General features: G+C 35.7%; 1 long non-coding RNA gene across 1 annotated transcript in view; it reads left to right on the plus strand.

Moving 5' to 3' along the window:
- The window catches only part of LOC132705590 (uncharacterized), an 87,105-nt gene that overhangs the window by 44,868 nt on the left and 25,341 nt on the right, over nt 1–16,896 (plus strand). The window lies entirely within an intron of this gene.

Below are 16,896 nucleotides of genomic sequence, written 5' to 3' on the forward strand. Positions count from 1 at the left end.
TAAGAAGGAATGATTGTTGCCCTTGTTTAACGGTCAATCGTTCCATTGCAACTCATTTCCACGTCGCTACCTTGAGTTTCAATGTATGCAAATGCTCTTCCTCCTACTACTTCCCATAATATTAGGTCAATAAATGAGGAAAATCTTCCGTGACACTTGGTATAGGCCCATTTAACATGTCCATGTGCGAGATTTAAAATCTCGCTTTTGACCAATGACCTTGCGATATTCTACTAAAATTTTGGCTTTTAGTCAACACCGTGAATCAATCTTTTTAAAATCAATTTTATTGCCAGATGCCAAAACGCCGTTAAAATCTGCATGTACGATAAATGTGATAATAATAGAAAAATAAATACAAGACTAATTAAAAGTAGGATGTTAATTAGTTTAAATTTTCTAACCTATTTCTTACGTTTTAACTTTTATTTTTAAATGTATTTAGCAAAGCTTCTGCGCAAAATGGCTACAATTATCTCTAGATGTTTTATATCTAGTTTTTTTTAATTGCAACACATGCATTGTATATGTACATATACATTACGTAACTCCCTTACCAAGATCAATTGAAAAATTAGAGTTGCAAGCGTAACTGATGAAACCATGTATTCCAAGAAAATTACATTTTTCATAGAGTTATTAAATGCTTCAATGTAGCTAAAAATAAATTATAATAAGTATGTTTTTGTGTGATGTACAACATAATTGCTTAAAAAATATAAGTAATACCGGGCGTCCCAGTAAACCCCTGAAACCCGGTTTTCCAAAAAATGTTCTAATAATAACCATAGTTAGAATTTTAAAGCTGACATATTCAAATTTTATTTATTTAACGCTCTTTGCTATATATCTAAAAGTTCAATGGTGGGGATTATCTGAAACAAATGTGTATATCTAACTGGTTAAAAAAGGTTTTTCATTGGCTATCAATAGTGCTGCAAGTGATGCGATTGCAACTTTTTCCCTTGCTATCAGCTGACAATTTCTGACAAAAAATAATTTTGCCGACCTTTTCAGAAACTCCAAAATGTCTCTTGATTGACTGATACTGGGAGACCCGGCATACTATATAAATATACAAGGTAGTTCATAAAGAATGGACATTCTAAACTATCATGATATAGCTGGTTTCAAAGATACAGAGTGTTTAAATTTTATTCTGATTCTTCTCATTAGTTGAGAAAGTTTTATAGTACAAGTGGATTTGTATGACCACCTAGCAGTTCAGACTTAAACCCTGCGGAGAAGTTTTGTTTAAGTTCAGTTGCATTGAAGATAGTGTAATGGAAAATGTATTGACGTAGATGGTAAAGTTTATTACTGTATTAAAATTTTTTAATTCTGTATCTATATCCGCATTGACTTCTTTTTCTTTTATTTTTTCTCTAGGTCCTCTTTTACTTATGAAGCTACGATATGATCTTTTAATTTTTTCATGTCGTGTGTGTGTGGTTATCTTTTTTTATTCTCTTTAACTTTAGATTCATTGCACCAACTAATAGATTGTGATATGATTTTACGTCCGCTTTTAATGTCACTTACCTAATTAAATCCTGATGTTTAACACATAGCCGTTTCAACAAGAAATCTGTACGCTCTCTGTTTCCGGTGGTATCGTGGCCGTCAAAATTTCTAAAACTGTATTGCAACAACTTCAACTGAGCCCTCAAGAAGAATATTAGACCGTTAATATAGGCGCTAACGACACCGAGCGAAAACGTCACCAATGTCGGACGAATATTTTGATCCATCATTACGAAGGTGTAATGTTTATTTTTGTCGAAAGGATACCAATAATACAACGGGAAAAAATTTTCCGTCGCGTTGTTTCTCGGAAACTGCACCGCAAATACGGATTCCAAATCACCTACATCACAATACTCCATTTAGAATAATAGTATGGTAGGGTATAGTATAATATATACTAGAATAGTATAATATAGTATAGTTTAGTCTAGTCTAGTCTGGTATAGTATAGTATAGTATGGTATGGTATGGTTGGTATGGTATGGTGTGGTATGATGTGGTATGGTATGCTATGGAATGGTATGGTATGGTAGAGTATAGTATGGTATAGCATAGCATAGCATAGTGTAGTGCTTCCATAGATAAATGGTTTTCAACCAATTATTGCAATTAAAAAGGGTTGCCACGCGAACTCATAAATTTACATTATTAGTAGCATGGGGCCGGACTAAAATGATTATTTTAAAAGATACTAAGTAAATAAAAATGCGTACTTATATAAGTTTTTTATTTCACTTAACAGAGAACTTAACGGTCTGCTCTGCTTTTTATTAGTTTTTTAGAGCGAGAGAGTTATAAATTACCATTGAACTGTAAAACTTATTGGGGCTTGAAGTATTCCATTTCAGGATTGTAAGTTACGAGAAATACAAAAGTTGCAATGAATGAGGATGCATACTTTAAAATTATTTTCAAGTATATAGGGTGGCTCAAAAAAGCATAGATTTTTCAAAATAGATTATGTTTAGAATTTGTTCAATTGTTTTTAATAGTAGATCACTCATATATGATATTAGCATCATTCTAAGATGATGTAAAGGATATATGCAGGAATTTGAATTAGATGCTACAGGGTGTTCAAAATAAACGAATATATTTTCTTAAATGATTCACAATATATATTAATATTTTTTCTGAAACATCTTATAGAAACCTACAACTTTTATGTCATGTCTATGTCTATATCTTTTTTTAATACTTTGTGATTTATTTTAACTTTTCCTTTATCTTTCTTTCTGTCTAAGACTATTGCTATAAAATTAGTAGGCCAAGACAAAATGACATTGTCAAATTTTTGCCTGACAACTCATAAAATTTATTGTAGTGTCAGTAAATTAAAAAAAAAACTAAGTATGTATTTTCCTAAAGTTGAATTACTTGATATTATTTAGATACTGGTTAAGGCGGAAAACATATTTGGTTGGCAGTTAAACTTTACAAGGCGAAAATTTTACTTGAAGTGCAAGATAATCCCCAGGTCAGTAGCCGTCAAATGCTAGAAAACACAAATATTATCCCATCCATATGGAATTATACCCAGAACTTCTAGACCGCGATTTTGACCAAAAGGTAAACTTCTGTACCGTTATAACTGAAGCAATAGTGTTTGATCCAAATGCTTTCTCTAAAATATTATTTTCTGGGTACGGGAAGTGCAAAACCAAAACCATACTACATACTTCAAATCGCTTAATGTGTGGTATGGAATAAAACACTTTAAAGTTATTGGACCATTTTTTTTACGAACAGATAACCACTAAACATTTTGCAGAATGATTTACGTCAACTTCTTTAAGAAATTGATAACATTGAAATCCACCAAATGTGGTTTTAGCTAAATAAAGGAGGAGCATTACCATCGAGATATTCGAGAATTTTTAAATAATCATAAGCCACAGAAATGGATCGGTAGAGGTGGATTCAATAGATGGCACCCCCGATTATGTGATTTAACACCCCCAGATTTCTTTTTGTGGAGATATTTTAAAGATCGTGTTCATGTGAATCCCCCTACAACACCAGAAGATATGCGAAGTAGGATTCGGGAAGCGTGCAGGAGAATAACACCGTTTGTTCTCAGGAACGTCCAAGAAACATGAAGAGACCAAACATGTATATCCAGGTAATAGGGCGTATTTTTGAACATTTATTGAGCCATAATAATAATTAAAAATAAGACAAGTTAATTTATAATAATAAAATTTACTTTTTCTGTGAATTTAAAAATTGGCAGTTAATTTCATCATAATTGTTTGTTGCTTGTTGTTTTATCTACTGTTCCAACAAACTTCTTTCTGCTGTTCATTTTTTAATTTTAACAGAGCCCGGTTGGATAATAATTTTGTCATCGCCAACTAATATTACAGCAACAATCTTTGAAAGAAGGGTATATATTGGAAAAGTTAAAATGCAAAGCATTAAAAGTACTTATATAACATATTTGATATATATGGTGTGCCATTTAAGAAAATAGAGATGTTTCAATTTAGCATGTAGCATACATATACATTTTTCATAATCTACGAACAACACTAATATCAAATATGAGTGATTTACCTTCAAAAATAATGGCACTATCGTAATTTTCATCCAAGTGTGAAAACTAGTTTTTTTTTTTAATTAAAATATCGAAAAAGCTATTACGTTAAGGTATGTATTATCATTAATCTTTACAACGTTTATAGTTACCATTTTCCCATAACTTTGAAACCAATGAGACAGTGACAAGTAGATAGATAGGTGCCCTAATATATACAATTTTAATAATACTTATTTTCCGGCAGTTGTTGGGAAAGATCGTTCTTAAAAATGGTTGGTGTTTCTGAATTTGTTGCTTAGAAACCGATTAGTAAATTTCGTTTTTTAAAAATGACAAAATTACTATTCTCGATGTGTTCAAAGCTCCTCCCCACCAGAAGTAAAAATTTTGCAAAAATAATTGAAATATGTTCGAATATGACCGACGTTGACCAGCCAACAATATACAGATTGGATTAGTAAAGTGAGATGGAATCTGGAGAATGATGTTTCCATTCCTCGCCATACAAAACAAGGTGATGTGGGCTTTCTCCTTAGTTAACTGCCGGGTTCGTACCGGTTCGTGAATAAATGAAGGTTATACCGTTGGTAAAACAAGGCAGGATAGAAATTTAAAAAGCAAGAGGAAAGCTTTCATAGCAACATGTTCCACGATGCTGGCTTAGTAGCATTTCAATAGAAACGGACTGAAAACATGATTGCTGATTTTTTTGAAGACCACTTCCAACAAATTCCACCTAGGTATGTAACCAGTCTGCTACGATTCAAGAAAATTCGAAAAGACGTCTTTTAGAAAAAAAATGACAACATTTACTTTAAATTAAAAGCAATTTCAGAATGTTGGAAAATGAGCCTCATGCGACTGAAAATTTGAATAAATATCTTTGTACCGAATTTTGTTTTCGGCTAGTTACAATTTATCTATTTTCATATTATTCTTACTTCTATGAAAGTATTTATTTACTTGATTAATATCTCAATTATCTACCCATCTCTATAATTATGAGCATGCATAATTATTTTATTATGAAGAGACCCAAATAAGCTGTGGAATTATTAAACTTTGGGAAGCTTTGTCCCCACAATGGCCTTCGAATATCATAAAATAGATAAGAGCTAAGTCCGTATGGAATCCCAAGCATTCTAAAAATTAGTATATAACAGCATGAGTATATAACAGCGGTAATAAAGGACATATCGTTCTAGGAGTCATTCAATCATTTACTCTGATTGGACATGGTTTGATGGTCCGATTCTTCTGGAAGTTGTAGAACAACAGCCTAGTCTAACGAAAGGAAAAGAATAACAACAATTTCAACTGCCGGGTCAGAAAACGGTTTCAAATGGGATGAAGTTGCAACTGAATAATGGTTCAAGAATTGTCTTCTACCTAACATTCCTAATAGCGTTATAGTAATGGATAATGCGCGCTATCATAACATGAGGTTGCAGAAATGAGTTTTTAAAATTTTGCCACTCATTTCGCATATAAAAGTAGATTTTTTTGCCACTCTTTAGCAAATGGAAATATGACATATAGTTCTATATAGCTATATTATATATTCTATAGAGCACATGTGGCGCCAACTAAAATTACGCATTATGTTACGAAATTATTCTGTCACTTCTAATTAATTTAAGCTGAGATAGTGACTGCGACACAGAATGCAATAATATAAACATAAACATAGTGTTAATAGATACTAAGTCAGCATAAGTAAATTTTTAATTTTTATTGTTTAACTTCCATGAATTATAAACGTTATAAGCCAGTATTATCCTTTTATTTCTGCAGTCCGACCCTGCACCACATCTTTTGCATGTTCATTGCTAAGTTTTGCACAATCGCCACAGGCAATTTTATCGGATTCAATAAGCCAACACCATATACTTGTGAAAACATTTTACCGCGATGAACGTTCTTACCCATTACACCAATGGTAACGCCTATTAAAATAGCCAATGTTACCATCAGTAATACCAATACGTTGCAATAAGTCACGTGCCAGTCGTGAATCTTTTTAACTTCGGGATCGACTCTGTTGGAAATCTCCAAATCCAGATTCAACGCGATCTCAAGTAATCTGAGCACATCGTTCGAACGGCACTTAATGATTTTGAAAATGTTCACCGCGCAAAATATAATCCTTCCCGTGTTTTCCATCGCTGAAAATAAAGATTTTATTATTAGGAAAAGATTGAACTGAGGTGTCTTTTACTTGATGAAAATCCATTTATCAAAATAAATAAGAACTAAAAGTTCAGATTTTCGCGAAATGATATATTTTTACATGACAATTGTTTCGACAATACCATGTTTTTATCTACGCTCTTACCTACTGCTGTGTCTGTTTTGAATAGAGTGGGCAAATCGAAACTTAAAGATATTATCGCCGACGTGTAAACCAAATAAAAAGTCACGGAATAAAACTTATAAAATCTTCTCTTTAAGTTGGAAAATCGTTCTTCGTGCAATCTCCAAATGCCCACCGCCATCATCAGCAACCTCAGTAACGCGAAATACTTCTTTCTTGTTGCCATGTGGCGGTACTAACTATAGCATTCCGGACGTGGTGTCTGTTATGAGATCGATAAGTAATATCTCTCCTATAAATACACCAAAGAAGATTAGAGCTTTACTTCATAAGCGTCCGTCGACTCACAGTTGCGTAATAATTTCAATAGATCCTGTCCTTCCATCATAGTAAAAAGAATTTTCTAAAGATCCTGTGAAGCAATAAAAAAACAATATGATTTCGGATTCCTTGATAGTGCGAGATTGTGGCTTTATTTTAGCTGCTTTTACTATAGGGCATTTACGACCATAGTATAACTTCGGATAAGTCTTCGAGGTGTCGGTTTACACCTTATTCTACCCTCTTGCATTTATTCTTCTTAGGGTCCCTGTTCGTTTCCGACGTTTTTGTTTATTAGGACTATGATAATTTTGTTGAAAAAATTGGGTCGTGGTTTTCCCGAACTAAAGTTGGTGAGCCAGGAAATACTTCTGCGTCCACGGGTTCGTTTTCCTTCTATATTTTCCTGCAGAATACACTGTCGTTTGTTACTCATGTTGATTAGTTCTGGATTTCTATTAATCCTCTTTCACACTTCTTTAAGTTTCTTATGTTAATCCAAGCTTGCAGTTTTGATGTGCTCTCTTCGTTCAAGGCTTAAATTTCTACTTCATATAGCATTTAAGTAAATGTGAGGTCATGACTCTTGAACATCGAGTCCATCTTCAAGGAAGGCACTTTTGGCCTTTCCAATTCGGCACCGAATCTCCTGAAAACTATCTCACGAATTTATCATAGTTACATAATCAGACTAGCTCGATTCTAGTCTGATTTATATACAAATTTGCTCCCCTGGTATTTTTTTGGTCATGTGGTTAGTTTGTCTAATGTTAATATTAAATCTATAGGTTTTACCCCGCGTTGTCTAGAAGAAATCAACTGTTCCTTAATCAGCAGGTTTTATGAGCAAATTTAGCAAGCTTGGCACAATTTAGTTTAGTGATTGTGATGGTGATGGTATCATTTTATCAAAGCTTGACAAAATTGGTTTTTATATTCAGCTTGACAAACTGTTATTCGTTACTTGGGATCTCTACCACCATCCATTTTTTATAATTGGTTTGAGTCAAAATGTTACATTTCAATATGGAGCGTACATCAAAACTCAAATTTGAGGTTTCTGTTATTAAAAATACATAATGAGAAAGCAAATAGCTCTTCAAAAAGTAACTACCGTTTTTCAGATTTTTCACCTGGCACTGCGCCACTGAAAATCGTTGTCGTGTATAAATCTAAACACAAATCCGTACATCTATTATGCCTATAGTTTTTGATTATGGGACATTAATATTTTATTTTGTGTGAGCGAGCTTTCAGCTTTCCAAATATCAGATATCTTGTTTGTTGCTCAATTTGTTGTCGTTTTTTTTCATTTTAAGTTATGTGTTATTTTTATACAAAAGGTGTAATTAAATTGACATTGACTATTTACATTTTATGATACAGAGTTGGGCTATAGGGCTATAGACAATATTGTGAAAATGATGTGCATACACAGCGTTCACATATTTAACTCGTTTTTGGCTAGAAGCGGCTGAGACTACCGAAAACATGCCACATTTAAACTGAAATTGTCAAAATGGCGCAGTGTTGGCAGCCATATTACTATGTTCGTATTCTTTTCCTATATATCGTATTTCTTTTCTATTCTATTCTATTCATCAGACCTCCCACCTGAGACATGGAGCGACCTCATCCATATTTTCGTTATATAATCTTATTATAAATGATTGCGGAACTAAGATACCGAATACCGTTACACCATCCGACAGGATTAAAGATCATTGAAACAATACGAATTGAACTGAGGTGGTTTTTAATTTTTAAGAACTATCTATCACCAGGATCCAAATAATTGTTATCTACCATATGAAAGAAGCTCATAATATGATCAAATCTCTCTCTCGAATTGCAGAAGAAACCAAAATATTTTTGACATCTAAATTCTGTTCTGAAAACATTCTACGTCTTGGATACATACACATTCATATCCGCTCAAAATCAAAATGGCAACGAAACACTTCATTTCTGGATCATTACGGGTTTTTCACAACCGCATAAGGATTGGTTTCTTAATCAGTAAATCAAAAACGTTTTAAAAAATAGGGACACCGGGGAGTTTTCATTGGTGTTTTTAAATTCAGCCTCTTAGTCCAATTATGCTCTTTTGACAATTTTGGAACAGGTTTTGGCGACTTAAAAACTAGTCGGGCCAAGGGAATATTGTCGTCTTTCAAGTCTTGATAAGGAATTTGTATTACAGCTGCCGCCCTTAGCTTTGCAAAGGATAAGTTATCTGGGGAAACTTCCTCTTCCTGACCTAAATCCTCGTTCGTAGGGCGGAAACATAACAACGTCGGCTGCAGAATAAGGAAAATCTGTCCGTTCAATTATTGCTACGACTATCAATTATTATATATTGATATTAACATGAAAAGGTAACTGTTTGGATAAAAAAATTATAGTTTAAGCAGGTATCGACGTTTTGATGCGGTTATAGATACGATATGTGCCGGAAGAGCCGATTTTCACTGAAATCTGTTTAAAATGAAGAAGAAAAACCTACTTTGACTCCAAGAATGTAGGTTTTTAAGTAGTTATCTGCAGCTTTAATGTTGATTTCTCTCTGGTAAGTTGCCGCTACTTCCGACAACTGTAATTCCATTATGCGCACAAACTTGTAAAGTAGTAAAATCAAATCACTATTTTCCAATCCTATGCTTGTCTCGGAGTTAGTTCGAATCGTTTATGCAGGGTCAGTCCGAATGGAAAATATACGTACGTTATACTTAATTAGTTTTATTACTACTGTTTCATTTTATCCCCAATAGGTACCTAAATTTAGTATTTTTGGAGGTATACACATTTTGACGAACAAGATTCCGAAAACTTTAGGAATTAGGAGGAAATATCGCCATAAGCCAAGAGAAATAATAATAAATGGGTTGTTCTGTCTCCATATGCTTTTGTATTTCTTTTTCTTTTTAATCTTACTTTTATTTAATTTTACGAATGATTTTTTTTGTTTACGTTGAGTGGTATTTATTCACTTTGGGAAGTGCTTTGGGTTTCGGGATATAGTTTAAATATTATTATTTTGTGCGTATATACATGCCTTGACAACTGTATACTCCGTCTTGTTCTCCCTCCTTTATTCCCGGGCAACCTTTCCTTCTTTTATATATACATTTTTTGTTACTCCATTTTTACCTACCTCCGACATTTCGCGAGCGGCCATGCCGGAATCGAAAAACATTGCGCGTTGCGAGTCGGAAATTTGAAAACACCTGTTTTGAAAAGCAACACCCTCAAGAGTCGAACCCTCCGGTAGAACCGTGCAGTGCAGTCCTTTCAACACATTGCATCCTCCACAAGAAAATTTGGGGTAAGTCAGGGCATGATTACGGTCATTTTATTTCGTATTCGGGGAACCAGAGTGATCTTGGAATTACAAATTGGAACCAGCAAATTTATACACAAATTTGTTGCGTAACCGAACATAAAATATTGGTCCTTCGAGCCCGATCCTCTGTGAGCCGAACCCTTACTCTTAAGTCATTTCATAATTGCTTATTTACTCAAGAATATTTTTTCTTTTATTCATTTTACTTTTCCAAAGCACATCCTAGGTTATTACTTATTTCTTCAATACACTACTATGCCTTCGTATGCGCACTAGAAAATGGTGTCATAAACTCTCAATATACAAATTGGGAAACGACCGATTCTAAATCAAAAAATACATCTAGATTTCTGCTATTTGCACGTGTATGTAGGTTGTCTTGCTCGTTCCAAAGACGACAAAAAATAACCGCGAACTCGCTCCGGCGAAATCCATTTTTTTTGTCTCACCTGCCGGTCAACACGGTGCTTGCCAAATTCAATAATTTACTTTGAATTCTCAATTATTATTATTATTTTTTTTTTACGAATGCATAAACATTAGAACTTATTGTTTGGAAGCCATCCCAAACGCGACCATTGAGTGTACAATACGGGGGCGCTTCCAAATGTACCTAATAAATTTGGTGTTTGTTTCGCTATTTACGAATCATAATCCTACTACTTTTACCATGCCTCCTGCAGATGAGAAAGAAAGAAAAATTGCGTCAAACCGTGATTAATCAGTTGGACCTGATCGAATCCTCGGCTAATCACGCCAAAACGAACCCTGCCTCTCACTCCAAATTTAAAATTAATTTTAAAAAGTTGCATTCATGTAGCAAGAATTTTGAAAAACATCACCTTGCGGTAATCTCTCTACTTGCAGACGATTTCGAGGCTCTTGCGGAGGAGCATAACATTCAAATCAATTTCTTAAAGAGATGCGTAGAAATCGAGTCCACTTATTTTGATTTATTCGAAACAGAAACGGTTCATTTAACCCAAAGCAGGGAACACAATCAAACTATAATTGTACCAGAACAAGAATATTCTTTGCCCAAACTAAACGTCTCTAGTTTTTTCCGGAGACATCGAGGAGTTTCCCTCATTCATTGAAATATATAATGCGATAATACATTCACGGGGATGTTCCGATATTGAAAAGTTTAAATATCTGCGTACTGTCTTAAAGGGGCCGGCTTTAAATTTAATAAAAAATATTAAATTAGTTGGTGAGAATTATACTACGGCCTATGACGCGTTAATAAATACGTATGACAATAAACGCTTGCGTGCTGTTTCTTATTGGAAAGCTATAGAACATTCTCCGCGCCTTTCGAGTGATGAAGTCATTAGCCTCCGTAGGCTTTTAGATACCTTTAAAGATAACTTAGACTGCTTACAAAACATGGATTACTTGACGTCGCAGTGCTGTTTTATTATGTCAAATATTTTACTGGACCGCTTAGATCCAGTCACGAGTAAACTGTTTGAACAAAAGCATTCATCTAATGAAATGCCGACGTACGGTGACATTTATAATTTTCTTGAACAGCACTGCACCGCGTTAGGGTCGCTCGAGTTATCATTAAAACAAAATGTACCGCCGAAATCCAATCATTCGAACTTTACGCGATCCCCTCGTAAACATACTAACGCCTTTTTTACAAATAAAAGCCAACGACCTTTATCGTTAAAACAGAACACATGTTTTTGGTGCAAGAAAGGTCATTTGATATACAGATGCGGTCCCTTTTTGACTCAACCGGTGCACGAACGCGTTAATTTCATTAAAAATAACAAAGGTTGCACTAATTGCTTGGCAAACTTACATGTCATGGCCCAATGTTCTTCACAGACAAGATGCAGACATTGCGGCTACAATCATCATAGCCTTTCATGTTTAAAAGGCAACCCTTCCCCTCCCCCGGATCACCCGATTCGGAGTCTCGGAGTATGCAGGAATCAAACGAACTGACTCTAAACAGAAATGTCACTGTCGGTATGGCACTAAATGATCACGATACCCTGCTTTCGACCGCGTTATTACATATTCGTGACGTTCATGGAAATTGGCATCCAATTCGCGCTATTCTGGATTCGGGTGCTCAGACCTCATTTCTTACAAGGTGCGCTACAAACCTGGGTCTTTCTAAATATAATATTTCAATAAGTATTAACGGATTAGAAAGTATGAGTATGTCGAAATGTGCGAAATTGCGCCTCTTGCCAGCAAATCACACACGTATCATGTAGAAACTGTTGTAGTCAATCAAATTTGTAACAAATTTCCAAACATGTCGTTTGATCCAAATTCTTTGGAGTTTTTAAAAGGACTAAAGCTCACTGATCCTCAATGGTATACTCAATCCGAAGTACAGCTTCTTATTGGTGCTGAAATTTATGGATCTCTCTTACAGGACGGCCGTCTTTACTTTGGACCTAATGTCCCTACTTGCTTAAATACAGTTTTCGGTTGGACCTTAGTCGGTAAAATGCCTTTAGATGCCGGCCCATCCAATTCTAAAACCATATCCGCGTATTTTACTACGGTGTCAAATACCGACCTAAATAATGCCCTACAAAAATTCTGGGAAACCGAGGAAATTTCCAATGTGCTTCAAAAGCCACCTTCAGATATTTATTGCGAAAAATACTATGTAAATACAACTACCCGCGATACGAACGGTAGATATACAGTTTCTTTTCCATTCCGAATCACATCTCCGGATATTGGAGACACCCGAGCTCTCACCGTTAAGCGGTTTTACTCTTTGGAAAAGCGGTTGCTACGTAACGTACCATACCTATTCCGAGATCATGGAGGAATATTTAGCCATATGCGTCCGGTTTCGCGCCCCAGCGAGGAACACCTGCACGAATATTTTTATATCGGGCATCACGCGGTTATAAAAGAAGATTCCATTGCCATGCAACCAATAAGCCAAGTCTAAATCAGGTGTTATACACCGTTCCTAAGTTACAACGCGATTTGGTAACCATTCTGCTTAATTTTCGACTACATAAATATTGTTTTGTCACTGATATTTCCAAAATGCATCTCATGAAAAATATTGAATCAAGTCAAAGGAAATACCAAGTAATTTTATGGCGTTTTAATCCCGAGGATCCGGTGTCAGATTACGGATTACAAACCGTAACTCTTGGGATAAATTGCTCTCCGTACTTGGAAATTCGAACGCTGTTACAATTAGCTGATGATTATTACGACCTACCCCTCGCTTCTAAGATTATAAATGAGTCGGTTTATATAGATGATTGTGCGGTTTCTTGTCCAAATTTAGAGCAACTTTCGCTTATGAAAAACCAGCTAATAGAACTGCTCCGCCGGGGATTTACCAGAAACCCACTTACGGATTCGCGACTTTTCCCTCGATTTGGAGAATGATACTCCGTTAAAAATACTAGGTTTGCGGTGGGATCCGCAAACAGACCTTTTTTTTTACTCCTTTACTTGCACTTCTAAATTATGTACCAAAAGAAATTTACTTAGTACACTTGCTAGATGTTATGATCCACTAGGTATGCTTACCTCGGTCACATTTCTGGCAAAAACTCTAATTCAATACTTGTGGCAATTGAAATTGGATTGGGATGAGCTTGCACCCGCGGACATTATTTTAGAATGGAAAACATTCGTCAGCGAGCTTAATTTGTTTTCGGATTTTAAAATACCCCCCGTTCGATTGACCTTTCGAATTCCATTTTTTGTCAAATTGTTGGCTTCTGCGACGCGTCTAAGCGAGGCATGTGCGCCACTATATTTTTTCGCGTTTCGAACCAGGACGGTACCTCCAAATCGTACTTTATGTGCGCAAAGTCGAAAGTAGCGCCTGTTAAGAGAATTAGCCTTCCAAGATTAGAACTTTGTTCTGCGGTATTACTTGCCAAATTAATGTATTTTGTACAACGCTCTTTTGCTAATAAGATAATTTTCCAAAATGTCATCACCTTTACGGATAGTACCGTTGCCCTTTCGTGGATAAAAAGTGCTTCTTTCGGGTGGAAAACTTTCGTGGCCAACTGGATGACTTATATTCAAGAAAAAATTGCTGCTTGCGACTGGAACCACGTCCCGTCCGAATTCAACGCCGCGGATAACGGGTCACGTGGTTTACTTCCCTCGGATTTAATACAATGTACCCTTTGGTGGCAGGGAGCCGCATTTCTTCGCGCCTCGCAATAATTCTGGGAATTTACTAAAATTAAAATCGAAACCCCTTCCGAAGCTTTCGAAGAAGAGCGCAGAATTGTACTCGCGTCGACGATAATACCACATTTTTTAGACACTATGTTAAACAACATTTCCAATCCTAGAAAACTTATTCGGGTTTCTGGCTACGTTCTAAGATTTACACATAATATTCGTTCCAAAACATTTTACGAACCAAAAGTTCTCACTGCTCCTGCATGGCTACTCTTTTTCGAATTACAAAGCGCAACTAACACCTTTGTTAAACATATTCAACATAGCTATTTTGATAACGAAATTTCACTCCTCAAAAAAGGTAAGCGTCTACCTAAAGTTTTCAGGAAGCTCAATCCGTTCTTAGATCAAAATGATATTTTTCGTGTTGGCGGACGTCTATGTAATTCAGAACTAGATTACGATCAAAAATATCCGATTCTCTTACCCATAAATTCTCGGTTTACAGATTTACTTATTAAGGATCTGCACGAGAAATATATGCATACCGGCGTAAAAACCACACTCTTTCTGCTTTTTCAAAATTACTGGATTTATGGGGCTGAGAAACTTATACGCAAAATAATTTCGCGTTGTATCACTTGCTGGCGCACGCACCCGACGCCTTTTCAGCCCCTTCTGGGAAACTTGCCAAAATTTCGGGTTTCACAAGCCAAAGCTTTTGAAAACATGGGCGTGCATTTCGACGTTTCGTAGCACGGTAGGCTGCGTCAGTAACGTTTACTCGGACAACGGCACTAATTTTGTTGCCGCCTCAAAATATCTTAAAGAAATCTATGCTCAAGTAGCTATACACGAGTCAATCCGATGGCATTTCAACCCTCCTTCTGCAGCCCATTTGGGGGGCCTATGGGAAAGTCACATTAAATCGACGAAAACACATTTACTGCGTGTCATCGGTGAACAAATTCTTACCTTTGAGGAGCTTTACACTTGCACGACTCAAGTCGAAGTTATCTTGAACTCTAGACCCTTATGCCCGGTTAGTACGGACCCAAGCGACTTGACCGCGTTGACGCCGGGCCATTTTTTATCCTTAGGGCCCCTGTCGGTTATTCCAAATCCCGATACAATTCATTTAAAATTGAATTTGTTATCTAGATGGCAACTTTTGCATCGCGACTTTTGGCGTCGGTGGCACAAAGACTATCTACATACACTGCAACAACGGGCAAAGTGGACCGACCACAATGCGTCCGTTGACTCCAATACTATGGTCTTAATCAAAGATGAACAGACCTCTCCATTAAACTGGGCATTAGGTCACATAGTAGAACTGCATCCCGGCGCAGATAATATTGCACGAGTAGCAACCGTAAGGACGGCAAAGGGTTTTATTAACCGACCTCTAGTTAAGCTTTGTCCTCTTCCTCTAGCGATCTGATTCAGAAAATGACCTTCCGATCCCTCAGGTATTTTCAGGGAGGGCGGAATGTTCTGTCTCCATATACTTTTATATTCTTTTCCTTTTTTTTATCTTACTTTTATTTAACTTTACGAATGATTTTTTTGTTTACGTTGGGTGGTATATGGTATGGATATAGTTTAATTATTGTTATTTTGTGCGTATATACATGCCTTGACAATTGTATACTCCGTCTTGTTCTGCCGGAATCGAAAAACATTGCGCATTGCGAGTCGGAAATTTGAAAACACCAGTCTTGAAAAGCAGTGTGCAACACCCTCAAGAGTCGAACCCTCCGGTAGAACAGTGCAGTGCAGTCCTTTCAACCCATTGCATCCTCCACAAGGAAATTTGGGGTAAGTCAGGGCATGATTACGGTCATTTTATTTCGTATTCGGGGAGCCAGAGTGGTCTTGGAATTACAGATTGGAACCAGCAAATTTATACACAAATTTGTTACGTAACCGAACATAAAATATGGGTATATTTTTAATTTTCTGAAAAAAATGTTTTTATTCTTTCTAGAAATTTATAAATTCTGCCTTTCTTGAAGCCCTTGTTGTCAGTTCGCGTATGCAAATGTAAGTTGTAGTAAATTATTTGGAACCTGTCAATTTTGTAGCTTTCTCAATAAATTTGGTGTTAGTTGCTTAACTTGCAATTCAACCATGAATTTTTCGAAGTAAAAAATGGTCGACATGATTTTCGTACTGGGATCGAGCGAGAAGAATGCATTATTAAATACGATAATTTACAAACAACAGTATTCCAATAAAAGACGGCCCTCTAAAAGAAGTCTTGAGAATTTGATGAATAGTTTTACTCGAACTGGAGATGGTGTTTATGAAAAGAACGAAAGAGTCAAGAGACAGAAAACCAACATGTAAGTGTACGTCAAATGTCCCAAGACTTAATAATTTCTAAGAATTCAGTGGATATTTTGCGAAAAAGTAAGCTGCATCCTTACCATGTGCAACTTCATCAAGAACACAATGAAGATGATTATCAAATTAGATCAACATTTTGTGAATGGGCACCAGAAAGAAATTTTGAGCTAGATGATTTTTTCGAATATTATTTAAGGAAGAATCGATATTCCATAAAAACGGTTGAGTTAATAGGCATAATTTTCACTATTTTGCTAACAACAGACCCCTTGTTATGATGACACACAGTTAGAAAAAATGGTCTTTAAATGTTTGGAGTGGTATAATAGGAAATAACGTTGTAAGGCTTCT

Source organism: Cylas formicarius, unplaced genomic scaffold (assembly GCF_029955315.1).
Source record: "Cylas formicarius isolate icCylForm1 unplaced genomic scaffold, icCylForm1.1 PGA_scaffold_7__23_contigs__length_41026272, whole genome shotgun sequence".
Taxonomy (NCBI): Eukaryota; Metazoa; Arthropoda; class Insecta; order Coleoptera; family Brentidae; genus Cylas; species Cylas formicarius.